Consider the following 16,579-nt stretch of genomic DNA (forward strand, 5'->3'; position numbering starts at 1 on the left):
CTCGGTCTCCATGCACACAACCATCAGTGGGCTTCGGCTTGGACCCTTTATCTGGTCCATTTCCAAGACTCCGCACAAGACTAAAGATGAGTTCTTGAAGAAGGTTCAGAAGTACATCGCTGCCAAAGAGACCGAAGCCAATAAACGCCTCCAAGAACCGGAAGCCGAGGCCAACCGAGGGCCTAGTGACAAGAAGACGAAGGAAAGGGATGGCCGCGGTGACGGTCTCACCAATAAAGGTGGAGAGAAGAAGTTGTTGGCCCCTTCCTTCAATAAGTACACGCCGCTAAACTTCTCTTGAACACACATAATGATACAAGTAGAGATGGAAGAGTTCATGAAGTGGCCGGCTAAGTTGAAGAGGAACCCAATAAGGGGGAATCCCAAGAAGTACTACAAGTACCACCGTGGCACTGACCATTGCGGCAAGAACGAGATCGAGTCCCTCATCCGTCGTGGGCACTTAAAGGATTTTGTGGAAGGTGATGCCCTAGTGTCATCTTCGCAGCAGCCATAGGCCAAGCCCCACAATCATCGCCATTGGTCGGAGTCATGGAAGTCATAGCCGGAGGCTTGGCCTCAAGGGGAGTATCCGCCTTGTCTCGGAATTCATACACCCGATAGTACAACATCCAGAGCCAAGCACTGAAGAGGCCAAGGTCAGAAGACCTCATTTCCTTATCAGACGGCGACCTACGGGGGGTATCTATGCCTCACGACGACGCGTCGGTGGTGTCAATGACCATCACCAATTACATGGTGAAAATGATCCCCATAGACAACGACTCCAAATCCGACATCCTGTTCTATGAGATGTTTGAGAAGATGCAACTGACATTGGACTACTACAACCTATTAACATGCCACTCATTGGCTTCTCCGGAGCAGTTGTCAGACCCAAAGGAAAAATAACCCTACCAATCACCATAGGGACTAAACCTCGACACGTCACTCGGATGATTGATTTCTTGGTCGTGAAGATAGGCTCACCTTACAATGCCATCATAGGGAGGCCGACCCTTTATGCACTCAAGGTGGTCATCTTGTCTTATCACCTCGCCATGAAGTTTCCCACAGAGCATGGTGTAGGGATGGTTAGGGGAAACCAACAAGCTGGTAGACAGTGCTACGTTGCAACGCTAAAAGGCAAGAACAATGAAACCCTACCACTAGAGCGGCTCGACCTTAGGGACAAACCATCCAATCAAGGTCATCCGACCGAGGACCTCATCATGGTTCTCCTAGACGAGGTCGAGCCCGAGAAAATGGTATGAGTCGGGTCTTGCCTCCATCAAGACATACTTTCCAAACTGGTAAGCTTTCTTAAAGCCAATACCAACGTGTTTGCTTGGTCCACCACTGATATGCCAAGAACTGACCCCTTGGTCATTACTCACAGGCTGAGCATGGACCCAAGTTGTAGGCCAGTTCAGCAAAAGAAGAGGAACTTTGCACTGGAGTGCTGGAAAGCCATCAAATAGGAGGTGGACAAGCTACTCAGCGTCAGCTTCATAAGAAAGGCACACTACTCAATGGCTATCTAACATGGTCATTGTTAAGAAAGCTAATGGAAAATGGTGCATATGCATTGACTTCACAGATCTCAACAAGGCCTGCCCCAAAGATAGCTTTCCTTTGTTGAGGATTAATCACTTCGTCGATGCCACCACAAGGTACGAGCTACTAAGCTTTATGGACGCTTTTTTCGGCTACAACCAAATAAAGATGCATCTGGCCGACGAGGAAAAGACCTCGTTCATCATCGAGCACGACATGACACCTACTGCTATAGGGTGATGCCTTTTGAACTGAATAATGCCGAGGCCACTTACCAAAGACTGGTGAACAAGATTTTCAAAGAACAGATGGGGAGAAACATCGAGGCCTACATTGATGACATGGTTGTGAATAGTCTTAGGGCTAGCCAGTCTTGGCTAATGTATATGGGTTCCCCTAATCAGATTAAAAGGACTAGCCTTGGGGGCAACTAACAAAGAAGAATTTCTTCTTCTAGTTATGGGCAGACAACAGGTTGTCCACCACCCTTCCCCGTCGGCCTTGGAAGCACCACAAGCCTTCCCCGTCAAGATGCTTCCTCAGTGCGAACAAACTCCAAAATATGTTCAGCATCACTGACACCTCTCAGAGATGGGCCATCACCAATACGACCACTATCATCCTAACGATGTTGGGAGAGAGTTGGCTAAGGGTGAGGTTATAATGGTTCAAGATCTCGAGAATGAGGGGGTGCAAGGGAAATCACAACTCGAAGTGAAGGTAATGCTTGTGGGCGCACACCTCCCCAAGAGCAAGCCATGACCTGTCACCCACATAAGGGACTCTAGGGTTATAGTCCCTCAGAATGTAGTACTTCTTGGCCAATGCGATAACTTGTCCCTTGCCAAGAGTGCTATCCAGGCCAGAGCGAGAATAACTCCCCAGCGTCACACCTTGGCGCTCTGCCTCGACTTGTTCCTCAACCTCTTCCACATCTACCACATCAAGGAGCCTAAGAACATTCCCTGGGGTGTCGGCCCTCGGCCTCGTGGAACCGATACTCTCATTGGCAAAGTCCACTCTCTGTTGGGCACACTTGGCCCCGCGAGACACAACCTTCTTCCTCAACACTTGGACGCTGGACTTCCGAGAGGAGCTCTTGGAGTCACTACTGTCACTTCCATCACTAATAGAGTGCTGCTAGGAGTACTCCAGTTAGGAAGGTTATAAGCCTCACAACCAAAATCTGAGGCCGACATGTTGGGGATAGGAACTTTTTACCTAAAGATGTTAGTTAAAGAGGGTTTAAGAGATTGGTTATTGATAGCCAAGGTGTCCTTAGTAGCTCTGAGGCAGAAGATTTTGAGCAAATAGTGAAGAATCGCTCAACTAGACTCCCTATTTAAAGAAAATTGTTTGGCTCAAATCCAATTGATCCAACGGCTGTGGACCTGCCAACCTGCCAACCTGCCAACCCGAATCGATAGGCTCCACATGGCACTGACCTTGGGAGACGAAACAACACCAAGAGACGGGACTGGTTCGCCCGTCAACTCCAACTCAAGAATATGCCAAACTGGGCCCTCCTGTACTGTCTTGTGCATGGTTTCATTCAACCGACCCCGACGCCTATCTTTCTTACGGTCATACAATGGGTGACATCAACGCCCACACGGGGCGCGAACAACGGACGCAAATAGCCTATGCTTGCATGGGCCACAGTCACATCCCCTTGGCCTAGGATGTAGGGGTGAGAAAAAAACCAAAAAACTGAACCGACCGAAAAAACAATCGAAACTGAACCGAAAAATCGGTTAGTCGAACCAGTTGGTTTAGTTTTGGTTTGATGTTTTTAAAAAACCGAAGATACCAGTTTGGTTTCAGTTAACTAATATAAAAAATCGGTAGTTAATTGAATCGACCGGTATACATATATTTCTATATATTTTATATTTATTTATGTATATTATATATATTATATTTTTTATATATTATAAATTAATAAATATGCATTATATATATAAATATATATGTTTATAATATATGATATATTATTTATTATTTAAAATATAATATTATATATTTATAATTTTTATTATACATTTATATATTTTTATAATATATATTGTAAAAATAAAAATATCGAAAAACCAATGAACTGAACCGATTGGCTCCGATAGTACCGGTTCGGTTCCAAAAAAAGCCCCGCTTAATCGTGAGCACCCCTACTGGGATGGTCCTTTACTGATGCAAAGGGTGAACAGAGGAGTAGTTGCTGCACAACCGCTAAGAAGAGCTCTATAGCCAAGACCGACACCTCTATATGTATCTACCATACTCTCTTCGGCCAAAGGTGAGGCCTTCACACAATTCACTAACTGGTGTAGGAATATCTTGACACGTGGTGTCGGCTGGATGTATCCAGGCCGTTCATCACCAACCGCTGCCACTTGCTCCTCCTCTAAGGCAACTCCGACTATAAAAAGGGGCTCCCACATTGAGGTAAATACACTATGGAACTTAAGCTATAAATCTCCTCTCTTGCTTGGTCCAACCCCTCGCAACCCTCTACTAACTTGATTGTTAGAGTGTTCACACCTGGGATAACTTCCGGGGCCTCTGACATCTTCTTTCTCTTAGTAGGTTGGACCTGTCGGGCTTGAACACTAGAAATTACGTTGTTGCCCTCAGCTCCATATTTGGCAGCAACCATTTCTAATTTGGAACATTTCAAAATCTCAAAGTAATCCTTTGGAAGAAGATATTGTTCATCATCTTCTTCCTCAAAACTGAACTGTAATGGAATTAAGGCAATGCCTTTCTCTGTATTTCAACATGTTTCACAAAAGTTTGAACTTTAAAATAGATTTAGAGTCAAAGTACAAGTACTAGAAACAGTAGGGGTGATACAGTAAGGGTAAAATTTATCAATTAACTAAATAGTAGGGGTAATTTAAAAAATTTGTCCTAAAAATTGGGGCAAAATTCAACTCCATAATTTGAAAAAATATGTGATCATAAAATTTTTTTAAGACGACCCAAGATATTCAAGACCAAAATCAACAAAAACCAACCAATTTTACACTTCACAAACCAAACTAGATTTAGATAACGAAATTAGTTAATACATGCAATAACCAAGTGAAACAAAAACTCATCTTCTAATTCACCAAATTGATAAATGGGGGAAAACAAAAGTAGTCTACAAACTGGAGCTTAAGTGAGTCAAACATCAATTTTAAATCAATAGAGAAGTTAACCACGGTAGGAAGTCTTGCACCAATGGCAAACCAAAACCTTGTATTGTCCCGGAAATGAATCTGATAAACAATAAAGAATGAGACTCTAGAGAAGTCTCCTTTAATCATTTGTCATGGAACAATGACTTGGTTAAATGGTGTTGAACCAAGTTGACTTGATGTTAGAACTAAAGGTTATTTTAAACTATCTCATTTTGAGCAAAATGATAATTCCTCACATAAGTTATCACTGGTTCAAATTCTTTTTTATTGATGAGGCTACTGGCTGTTGTGCATTTGAGGGGAATCGTTAAAACCGGGGCCACTCTTGAATACAACGCCAAAGCTGCTTAAGTTATTAGGTTCTGGGCCACTCTTGAATACTTACGTTTCTCTTCATACATTACTCACATGTGAGTGAATCCCAACACTGGTTAATATCTAAGAAGCTACAAGCCCATGATGGAAAAACTTTCTGGTAAATAGCTTTATGAAAAATAAATGAGGCCTAAAAAGATCAGCTTGAAACGAAAGGTTAGAGCCCTCGGATATCATTGTATCTAAATGGACGGACAAGACAGTCGGCAAAAGTTTATTGATGAGTTTCAACTTTCAACCTAGCAGGGTTTATGATGGAGAAGCTCTCAACTACAGAACGTGTGGAATTATCTGACAAACCTTGCAGTGGAGAATTCTCTAAACCAACAAGTTGATGAAGGACATTCAGTTGGTGGGACATTGGCTACATTCTTATGGGCCTAGGATTACTCCTAACTCCTAATTAAGCTCATTTGCACTGGGAATTTGTTGATGGATGCTGATTGATTAACCTCGTAGCTTAAGTATAACAGGCAACTGCTATGTTTTGATGTTTTCTTCTCAGTTTAATTTCTTTCTGAAAATGATATTCTTTTTTTAATATTTCTACTTTATTCTGATTTTGTTCTTCTAATTCTTATGGCGCAAAGAAAGGCCCAGCCGCCCAGACCAAACAAAATAGAATCTCGGGCAAGTTTTATTAGAACTCAGAAGCTCTACAGAAGGGACTCGGGTGAAAGCGGCGTTTGCGTGCCCAGATTATCTAACCATCCTGAGCATTTAATGTTTTCATTCTAATTCCCAAGTAGTAAAAAAGACAAACAGAACCACGTACCTAACTGATGGAGCGCGATCCGGCTGGTCTTAGCTGTCCGCTGCCTTGCTTTCGAACGGGGTAGCAGGGAACCTGAAATGGAAGAGATGGGAAAGCTCCGGGGGGAACCCGGTGTAGAGGCTCCGAAGCTCAAGTTAGAATCCTTCAAAAGCAAGGTAATACCAGATAGCGCAAAGTTTGCATACCTCCGTTGTCGGGGGGCAGGGGGTTCTTATAGTCACTTCGTGTACTCGTCCCGAGGCCCTTGTCAGGTCGGGTATGATTACCCTTGTGCTTGTCAACTCGGCCGTCGTCCTTTCTGCTGAGACAGAACCGTCACTGCCTAACCGTCTAACTGGAGATGGCGGCGTCAGTGGCGGTGGCAGGTGGCCGTTTAGAGTGCTGCTGCCAAACGTCAGATCCCAAGTCAGTCGGGCGTGGCACCCTCGGTCACGGACTTCCCTAGTGTCAGGCATGGTACGACTTGTTTGGCTTTGGTGCCCAGAAGATGATGCGAAGTGCTGAGCGAGGCGGTCTCGAGCTCGGAGGTATCCCGAACTGTTACAAGGTGGGTCAGTTCGGCGAAGTGTATCCCGAGCTGTTACAAGGTGGGTCAGTTCGGCGAAGTGTATCCCGAGCTGTTACAAGGTGGTAGTTTGGCGAAGTGTATCCCAAGCTGTTACAAGGTGGGTCAGTTTGGCGAAGTGTATCCCGAGCTGTTACAAGGAGGGTCAGTTTGGCGAAGTGTATCCCGAGCTGTTACAAGGTGACAGTTCGGCGAAGTCCATCCCGAGCTGTTACAAGGGTCAGTTCGGCGAAGTGTGTCCCCTTGTTTCCGCTTAGGCTTGGCCCCTTTTGCCGAGCTGTCGTTTCTGCCACGTGTCACATAATAAAGAGGTCGGGCCAAATCTTTCTTCATCAATTGCAACCCACTCCTTGCGCTGAGGGTCTTGCCATTGCGTGGGGAGTTTTCGCGAGGTAGCTGGTGGATTTGTCCCGTCCTTCAAACCTTCACTGTATGAGACGCTTTTGCTAGGGTTCTTTTGGTTTTCGAGAAGGCTGGAAACGTGCTTAATCAAGAACGCTGGTGGTTGTGACCGCGCGTTTTAAATTTCAAACCAACTCGCGCCGCTGGGACGTGACAGCGGGTCATTTCAAAAAGGCACGCCACTGTTGTACGTGCGCGGTCGACTGTCAGGGAGACGTGCGGCGCGTCAGTTTCAAAAAGACGCGTGTCGAAGCGACGTCGGTTTCAAAAAGACGTGCTGATGTTTCGCTTTTCTCGGAAAGACGTGCGCCCGTCACGTCTCGACCTTAAGGCTTGTGCGGTTGGTAGGAACGTGGGCCGTCGGATCGTCTTCGGTCTGCACGGTCGATTCTTGGTTACTGTAGATATAAATAGTGGGGGACCCCGGTTGTTGTCACTTCTGCGGTTTGTCTATTGAGTTCACGTCCAACCCTTCAGCTCGCGTCCAAGTCTTTTCCAGCTCGCGTCAAGGCCGATACAGTTCACGGTTCTTTGGTATTTCTTCAAACCTTCCGGTGAGTACTTTCTTGAATTCGTCTTTTCCCCAAGGTCTAGCTTTGATAGCTCAGACGACTCTTCGAGTAGGGCCGATGTAGGTTCCACCAACCGAGTCATGTCCCCAGACTGCCTCAGTGATCCTGAGGTGGAGTTTGAGGACTACGAACCAGCAGGTCGAGTCACTTTGGGCAGTTTAGCGTCTACCTCCTGCCGAGGTCGGATGCTAGACCGGTTTGGCCCTTCGACCATGACGCCTGAGGGGCTTCAATCCATACTTCCGTCTTACAATCTTCCTGGGGGTACACATATTTTATTCCTTCGGGTAGCTTTCCTTGGGAACACGGTCCCGACGAGATCGTGATTTTTCGAGAGTAGCTTGCTACAGGGTTGCGACTTCCTTTCCATCCCCTTCTCGTCGAAGTCATAAACCACTTTGGTGTCACCATTGGCCAGCTTCATCCGAACTCTATTCGGAACCTGGTGGGGACAATTTCCCTTTTTTGCGAGCAAAACTTTCCCTTAGACTTAGAGATATTCTCCTCTATCTTGATGCTCAAGAGACAGGCGGGTTCTCTTCCAGGGGGGAGACGGGCGTATTACCTTACTCCTCGCCAGGGTTTCAAGCTTCTGCACGATCTTCCTAATAAGGTCCCGGCTTGGAAGCGGGACTACTTCGGCGTGCGAAGTGCACAAGGATGGCCCTTTCAGACCGGGTGGGGTGAGGCCGCTCCCGATTTGGGCGTAACTATTGATAAAGAGACGGTGAAGGGTCTCCGGCAATGGGCACGGCAAGGCTTAAAGTGCCACCACTACTTAACGGAGGCCAAGCTTTTTGCAGCCGGCCTGAGTTCGGGTAGGTTTCTGGCTATGCGGCTCTTTTTTTTTTTTTTGATGTCGAACTCATTTCTGTAGGTGTGATGGATGCGGAGAGAACTCGCGGGGGGCGTTTGTTCCAAGGTATGAAGAGGAGGAAGCAGGTTGCCAAGCGAACTCGTAACGAGCCGTCCCTGGATGAGGAGACCCAAGCCCCAGACCATATGCCAGAGGATCTGCCGAGGGAGCCCGAAGTGACTCCACCGGTGCACGAGACTGCCGGGGTGCCTTACGCTGAAACCACTCATACGGGCGCTCCTGCGTACTCAAGTGCTCCTACTCACTCTGGGTCTGCTCATACGCGGGTTGGGCCCTCAGGCGCGGGATCTCAAGGGGAGTTTATGAGCGTGTTGACGCTGAACTACGCTCTTCAGAAGAGTAGGGACGCTACTTTCCCCGAGGAGGTCGCGGCGTGGACCGATCTTCCCTTGAATCAGGTCGCTTGCCGCGCCGTAACACATGCCATGGTGGTAAGTTAGATTCTGTCTTCCTTTTTTATTCTGTTGCTTCTGCTGTCATTTTGCTCACTTGTTTCTTTTGGTAGGTGAATTCTTCGATTCATGCCTTGGCGGCCCAAGTGGAGAGGAGCTCGCGACAGGCGCGAGTTGCTGAGGCTGCCGCTCATGCGGCTGAAGAAGCCTTCCGTGCTGCAGAGGCAAATACCTGGGCTGCTGAAAAGGCTGCTCGCGTCGCGATGGCCAGACAGGCGAGGTCTCAGCGTGACGCCGAGGCCATGGGGGTAGTTGTCAAGCATATGGCGGACTTGAAGTTGGATTTGCAGCATCAAGTCGAGTATCTTCAGGAGGACATTAGGGAGAGAACGCAGATTTTTTCCCAAGGCATTGAAGACGCCAAGAAGAAGGCAGTTGAAGACTACATTGCCTCCCCGCGTTTTGACGATCTGATGGTGGACTCTTACAGGAGGGGGTTCAAGTTGAGCCGGTGGATGATCCGGAATACATACCCCGACCTCGATGTAAGTGCCATAACCACTTCGCGTATAACTCGGCTTCGGTAGGTCGCAGGCACCGCAAATAGGGAAGCGTGTACGACCGTCGGTATAACCGTTCGTCTATTATGACGTATTTGGCCGCCTGGCGCTGCACCCTCTTGGCCGCATTGCGTTCTGCAGGGAGGGTTCTGTCTATCAGGAAGCTCGCGAGTGGATCGATCCAGCTCGGCTCTGCTTCTAAGACGGGAGAGACCTCCTCTGTCCCCCCGAGAATACTAGGCCGAGGTAAGTCCTCTATGTACACAGTTCTCATATTGTTGTGACTCGTGCTGGCTAACCGGGACAGGGCGTCGGCCTCAGTGTTTTTGGACCTCGGAATTTGCCTGATGATGTGTGACCGGAAGTTGAGCAGGGCTTCTTTTACTTTGGCCAAATATGCAATCATGGAGGGATCACGTGCTTCGTATTCGCCGATAACTTGGTTTACCACGAACTGAGAATCGCTGCAGATGACCAAGTGTTTTGCCTTAACCTTTCGTGCTAGGTCCAGCCCGGCGATCAGTGCTTCGTACTCTGCCTCGTTGTTGGATGCCGCGAACTCAAAGCGTAGTGCGTATTCTACTTTTGTGCCGCTCGGGCCGCACAAGACTATTCCAGCTCCGCTGCCTTGCCGGTTCGAGGAACCATCCACGTGAAGGATCCAGGGCTCCTCATCCCAATTCGCTCTTCGCCTGACCAGGAGAGATGCCACACTGTGTGCTACTTCACAGGGTTCGGACTCTATGGGCTCAGGAGCTCCGGGTTCGCCGCAACTGGGGACCTCGGGCTCGACCTGTGGGGCTTCGTGGCTGGAAGTGCACTCGACGATAAAATCTGCCAAAGCTTGGGCCTTGATAGCGGTTCTCGGTTTGTACTGGAGGTCGTACTCGTTGAGTTTGATGGCCCATTTCGTCAGTCGACCGGAGACTTCGGGTTTGAGTAAAACTTGTCTAAGAGGTTTGTCAGTTAGGACGATGACGGTGTGAGCCTGGAAGTACGGGCGGAGTTTACGAGCTGCTACTACTAGGGCATATGCTAGTTTTTCTATCTCCGGGTACCTTGCCTCCACTCCCTGCAAAATTTTACTAACATAATATATGGGTCGTTGGACCCGATCTGTTTCCTTTATTAGTACCGAACTGACCGCCTCGTCGCTCGCCGAGAGGTACAGTTCTAAGACCTCGCCCACCTCGGGCCGGGCTAAGGTTGGCACACTAGCGAGGTAACCTTTTAGTTCGTCGAACGCGAACTGGCAGTCCTGGGTCCACTCGAACCCTTTGCCTTTGACTGCCTTGAAGAAGGGTAGGCAGCGGTCTGCTAACTTAGATAAGAAGCGGCTTAGAGCGGCTATGCGGCCGTTTAGCCTCTGAACCTCTTTTACTTTCCGAGGTGGTTTCATATCTAGAATGGCTTTTATTTTGTCCGGGTTGGCCTCAATACCGCGCCGATTGACAATGTAGCCTAGGAACTTGCCCGAGGTGACGCCGAAGACACACTTGTTGGGATTCAACTTCATGCTAAACTGACGCAGGATTTGGAAAACAGAATCTAAGTCTTGTATTAGCACTTGTGAAAACTGAGTCTTGACGACCATGTCGTCTACATAGCATTCTATCTTCGTACCAATCAGGGGCCGAAATAGCTTATTTACAAGTCTTTGGAAAGTTGCCCCGGCATTTTTTAGTCCGAAGGGCATGACTTTGTAGCAATACAGGCCGAACTCGGTTATGAAGCTGGTTTTCTCCTCATCGGATGGGTCCATCCTAACTTGGTTGTAGCCCGAGTAGGCGTCCAGGAAGCTTAGCAACTCGTTTCCCAATGTCGCATCCACTAGGCGGTCAATTCTGGGGAGGGGGAAACAAGATTTCGGGCAAGCTCGGTTCAGGTCGGTATAGTCGACGCACATGCGCCACTTTCCGCTTGCCTTTTTTTCCAACACTGGGTTGGCCACCCAGCTCGGGTAGTAAACTTCCCTTATGAAGTTTGCTGTGAGGAGCTTCTCGACCTCCTCGTCGACCGCTCTCCAGCGTTCTGGGGATAAGTTGCGTTTCTTCTGTCTAACGGGTCTGACTACAAGGTCAATATTAAGTTTGTGAGTTATCATCCGGGGCTAATGCCGAGCATGTCGGCCGCGGACCAGGCAAAAATATCTAAATTTTGAAGTAAAAAACTCACAAGTTCGGCTCGTAGGGGCTCTTCGATGGAAGCTCCGATGCTTAATGTGCGAGCTGGGTCCGTAGCTGAAATCAGGATTGCGACTGTTTCCTCCGTGGGCGAAGCTCGCTCCTCACCTTGCTCCGTCGGCCGCTCCAGTTCGAGGTCGTCGGCCGCCTTGGTTTTTCCCTTTAGGGCAGCAACGTAGCACTTGCGGGACTCGAGCTGTTCGCCCCGCGCTACCCCTATACCGAAGTCTATAGGGAACTTCATGGCCAAATAGTAGGTGGAGACCGCCGCCCGTAGGACATGCGTGATCGGCCGCCCTATTATGGCATTGTATGGGGAGGGGGTCGCTACTACCAGGAAATCATGGTTGAGTCTGACCGCACAAGGCCATGTGCCGACTTCCACAGGGACAGTTACTTTTCTGAGGGGCCTAACTTCCTCTCCGCTGAAAACTACCAGGGGAGTGTTCGCGGGCTTCAGCTCGCTCCTCTTTAACTGCAGCTGGTCAAATGCCGATTTGAAGAGGATGTCCGCTGAGCTGCCCGAATCTACGAGTACGCGCCTGACCTCGAAGTCATTGATCCTTAGCTTAATGACAAGCGTGTCATCATGGGGGTAGTGGACTCCTCGCGCGTCGTCCTCCGTGAAAAAGATTGGTTCTTCGGTCTTTGGTCTCTTTGGGGGGTTCCTTTCTTTGAGGGCCGCTTCGCGAACTGAAGTCCGGGCTGCTGCCGAGGTACACCCCGCTACCACCGATCCTCCCACTATTACATGAATGGTTCCCCGAACTGGCCTCTCTTTCGGAGGCTGCTTCTGCAACGGTTCGGCAGGTCTGTTGCTAGACTCGGGTGCATCCTTTTCGTGCTCCCTTTGCCGACCTGCTTTATTGTTATTGTTGTGCTGTACAAAGTTTCTCAAGTATCCGCGACGGATGAGTCCCTCTATCTCGTCCCGGAGGTTATTACACTGTTCGGTGCTATGACCATGGTCTCTATGGAAAGTACAATACAAATTCTTGTTTCTATCGTTCGGATTTCCCTTCAGGCGAGGTGGCCACTTAACGTACGGAGCATCTTTGATCGTCATTAAGATCTCTGTCCGCCTCGTGTTTAACGGTGTGTAGTCCGTCCGAACTGCTAGGGGGGCCCGAAAGGACTGGTTCGGCTTCGGCTCCGGCTCCCGGGTCGGGTTTTTTCTATTCACCGGGTTGGAGAGCTCGCCTTCTCTTTTTCTTTTCTCGTTCCCGCCTTCGGTTCGTTGGTTGATTTCTTCCTCTGTCCTCATGAACTTATCCGCGAGTTTGAGGAATTCGGCCACGGTCGCGGGCTGGTTGGCCACCATGTGCCATTTGAACTCTTTGTGCATCACCCCTCTTTTGGCCGCCGCGAGCTGCACTGCGGGGTCCAACCGCAGTATTTGCAAGCATGCTTCGTTGAACCGCTTGATGTAGCCCCGAATAGATTCTCCTTCTCTTTAGACCACTCCGAAGATGCTTTCCTCTGTTCTGGGGCACCGTCGGCTGGTGACGAAGTGTGTGGTGAAGACTTGCACGAACTGGGCCCAACACTTTATCGACCCGGGGGCCAGGTTCCTGTACCAAGTGCGGGCTACCCCCCTGAGGGTGGTGGTAAAGGCCACGCACATGCACGATTTGCTAGCCCTGGCAAGGTGCATTTGGGACTGAAAGGTGTCAACGTGGTCGTTGGGGTCGAAGGACCCGTCGTACTTGTCCAAAGGTGGGAGCTTGAAGTCTCTGGGTAAGGGGACCGCCAGGAGTTCCGATGCGAGGGGGGAGGGAACAGAGAGAGCCGGGGCAGCCCCTACCTCGTCCGAGCTCACGTCTTTGCCTCTGAATTCCCACAAGGCGCGGGTGGCGGTTTGGCGACTTCGCCGGCGCCTTCGCCGTTGAGCGGGCCTTGTGCTGGCGCTGCTGGCCTCCGTGTTGCCGAGCTCAATGGGCCCGGAGTGTTGGTAGTCTGCCGCCAGGGCACTGAATCGGTTTTCGGTGAGCGGGAGCTCGGGCTTGGAGCGCCGGGGTGCCGACCTCGCGGGCGAGGTTCCCGACCCGCTTGCGGGTTGCGAGGCGGGGATGACATTTTTCTCTCTTCGGCATGGGGACGAGGCCTGGCTGTTGGGGTGGTTCTGGGGCCGGGAGGCCTTCGCCTGGCGGGGGCACCCATCCTGCGGGGAGGCCTTGACCGGCCTCGGAGCGGGGTGGCGAGGTGGAAGTAGTGGTTGGTTCAGTGGCAGTTGGGGGAACTGCTGTTGATAGTGATACTGGGAGATGTTGTGCAGCACTTGGTGCTGGTGAAGCTGGTGTTGCTGGAACTGTTGCATTTGGGCTTGCATTGCCCGCATGCACTGCATCAGGTCCTCCAATCGGTTTTGGCTAGCTGCTAGGGGGACGGCAGTTGGTTCAGTGAAGGTTGTCTCAATGGGGAGAGGAAAGGGGACGCTTGTGGTAGGAGGGTTTACGGGTGCCACTGCTTGTGGCGTGTTCAAGATGGGGATCCCATCCGCCAAAAGGGGGATGGTGAACTGTCCAACGCACACTACGGGGACCTGAAATTGCTCCCCGGTGGCGTTTGTCTCCGTGCCACGTCCGGTGTTGCTGGAGGAGTCCATGAGTGTTGGGTTTTTTGAAGAAAAAAGGGGGTATCGAAGTTTGGAGGGAGGCTTTTCGAAGCGTTTCCCACAGACGACGCCAATTGATGGAATGCGATCCGGCTGGTCTTAGCTGTCCGCTGCCTTGCTTCCGAACGGGGTAGCAGGGAACCTGAAACGGAAGAGATGGGAAAGCTCCGGGGGGAACCCGGTGTAGAGGCTCCGAAGCTCAAGTTAGAATCCTTCAAAAGCAAGGTAATACCAGATAGCGCAAAGTTTGCATACCTCCGTTGTCGGGGGGCAGGGGGCTCTTATAGTCACTTCGTGTACTCGTCCCGAGGCCCTTGTCAGGTCGGGTATGATTACCCTTGTTCTTGTCACCTCGGCCGTCGTCCTTTTTGCTGAGACAGAACCGTCACTGCCTAACCGTCTAACTGGAGATGGCGGCATCAGTGGCGGTGGCAGGTGGCCGTTTAGAGTGCTACTGCCAAACGTCAGATCCCAAGTCAGTCGGGCGTGGCACCCTCGGTCACGGACTTCCCTAGTGTCAGGCATGGTACGACTTGTTTGGCTTTGGTGCCCAAAAGATGATGCGAAGTGCTGAGCGAGGCGGTCTCGAGCTCGGAGGTATCCCAAACTGTTACAAGGTGGGTCAGTTCGGCGAAGTGTATCCCGAACTGTTACAAGGTGGGTCAGTTCGGCGAAGTGTATCCCGAGCTGTTACAAGGTGGGTCAGTTCGGCGAAGTGTATCCCGAGCTGTTACAAGGTGGTAGTTCGGCAAAGTGTATCCCGAGCTGTTACAAGGTGAGTCAGTTCGGCGAAGTGTATCCCGAGCTGTTACAAGGTGGGTCAGTTCGGCGAAGTGTATCCCAAGCTGTTACAAGGTGGCAGTTCGGCGAAGTCCATCCCGAGCTGTTACAAGGGTCAGTTTAGCGAAGTGTGTCCCCTTGTTTCCTCCTAGGCTTGGCCCCTTTTGCCGAACTGTCGTTTCTGCCACGTGTCACATAATAAAGAGGTCGGGCCAAATCTTCCTTCATCACTAACTAATGAACCGGCAATTTATACAGTCGACAGTTTGCTCGATTCAATGAACACAAACCCAGACTCCGACCTCATTCTTTTGAGACTTTTCTTTCCTTCTTTTTCATAACTGACAACTTTGTGGATGAATTTGGTAGTGTGATAAATTTGCCACTCCATCCACTTGCGGAATGCGGATAGAGAGAACAAAGGTATATCGTCCTGCACTCCTGCTCAACGATGAGTGCATATTAGATCTCATTTGGTGGAACTCACAATAATGGCAGAGCTGCTACACCCTGTGTGTGGTGTTACCTTATCATAAATTTCATAGAAGCTTTGGATCTACTTGCGCGTGGAGGAACCGAACAGCTGAAGTATGGGGTATTCTGAGGCCATATTTGTTTGGAATGCAGCTTCATTTGTTTAGTGCAAAAATATGAGATGAAAATGAGTTGAGTACTGCAAGACTTTGGGGTTTTACTTTTTGTTTGCAGTGCAGATTAAGTAAAATGAAACCTATCAAAAGCAAAAATAAATCAAATTTTGCACTCTCATCCATTTGTACTTGCAAATGAAGTTGCACTCTCCAAAGTACAAACAAATAGAGAGAGGTGCTTATAGCGGTGGAAAATGACAGATGGAAGAATGCCCAAGAGTTATTTATCTGATGAAGCATCAAAGTGGAGGGGAACTAACATTTAAGAGGGGTGATTGATAAAGCTCATTTAATTCTTCCAATGTGAACTTGTCTAACACCACTAGTCCCAAACCCAGATAAAGAAAGGTAAAGGAAGGTTGTATTTCTTATTGTTTTTAACAAGGTTCAAAGTATTGGAAACACTATGCCTATCAGAAAGGCAAATTTAAGAGATGTATTGGGATACGCCTTGGATACGCATAGATACGGATTAAAAATTAAGATACGTATGGAAACACATGGAAATGCTATAAATACTCTAATAAATCATAAATAAACATCAATATCATTAAATATAAAACATAAATGAGCTATTTATGCATAAAAATAACACATTTTAGTGGGTTTTATGAAAAACATATTATAATCAATAAACAAGAAGTTGGGGATAGAAAAATACTATCTAATTATGGACATAATAGATCAAGTAATTATTTTGCATGTTTTATTCTAATTTTCTAAAAGCTAAATTATTATTTTTCATATTTTATTCTAAAAATTAAATTAAAATTAAGAAAAGTAAATATATAACAAAAATTTGAATAGATTTATCGATATAATAGATGAAATAATTATTTTGCATATTTTATTCTAAAAATAAAAAAAAAATATCAATGTTTTAAAACACAGAGTCATTCCACCACCTAGAGGTGTGAAGCATAGTTCAGAGTGTAAGAGGCATAAGCTTCCTTAAGAGGAGGAAGGAGGAAGGGGGGATTTCATTTTTTTTCTTTATCTTTAATAAAAAACTTTTATATTAAGAAAAATAAAAATGCTTAGTAGTTGTTAAAAGGGGGGTCTTGTCGAAGCGGAAGGGGTAGGGGCAAACCACTT

The sequence above is a fragment of the Nelumbo lutea genome, chromosome 4, assembly GCF_056320005.1.
Source record: "Nelumbo lutea isolate HS-2025 chromosome 4, American lotus-T2T, whole genome shotgun sequence".
NCBI lineage: Eukaryota > Viridiplantae > Streptophyta > Magnoliopsida > Proteales > Nelumbonaceae > Nelumbo > Nelumbo lutea.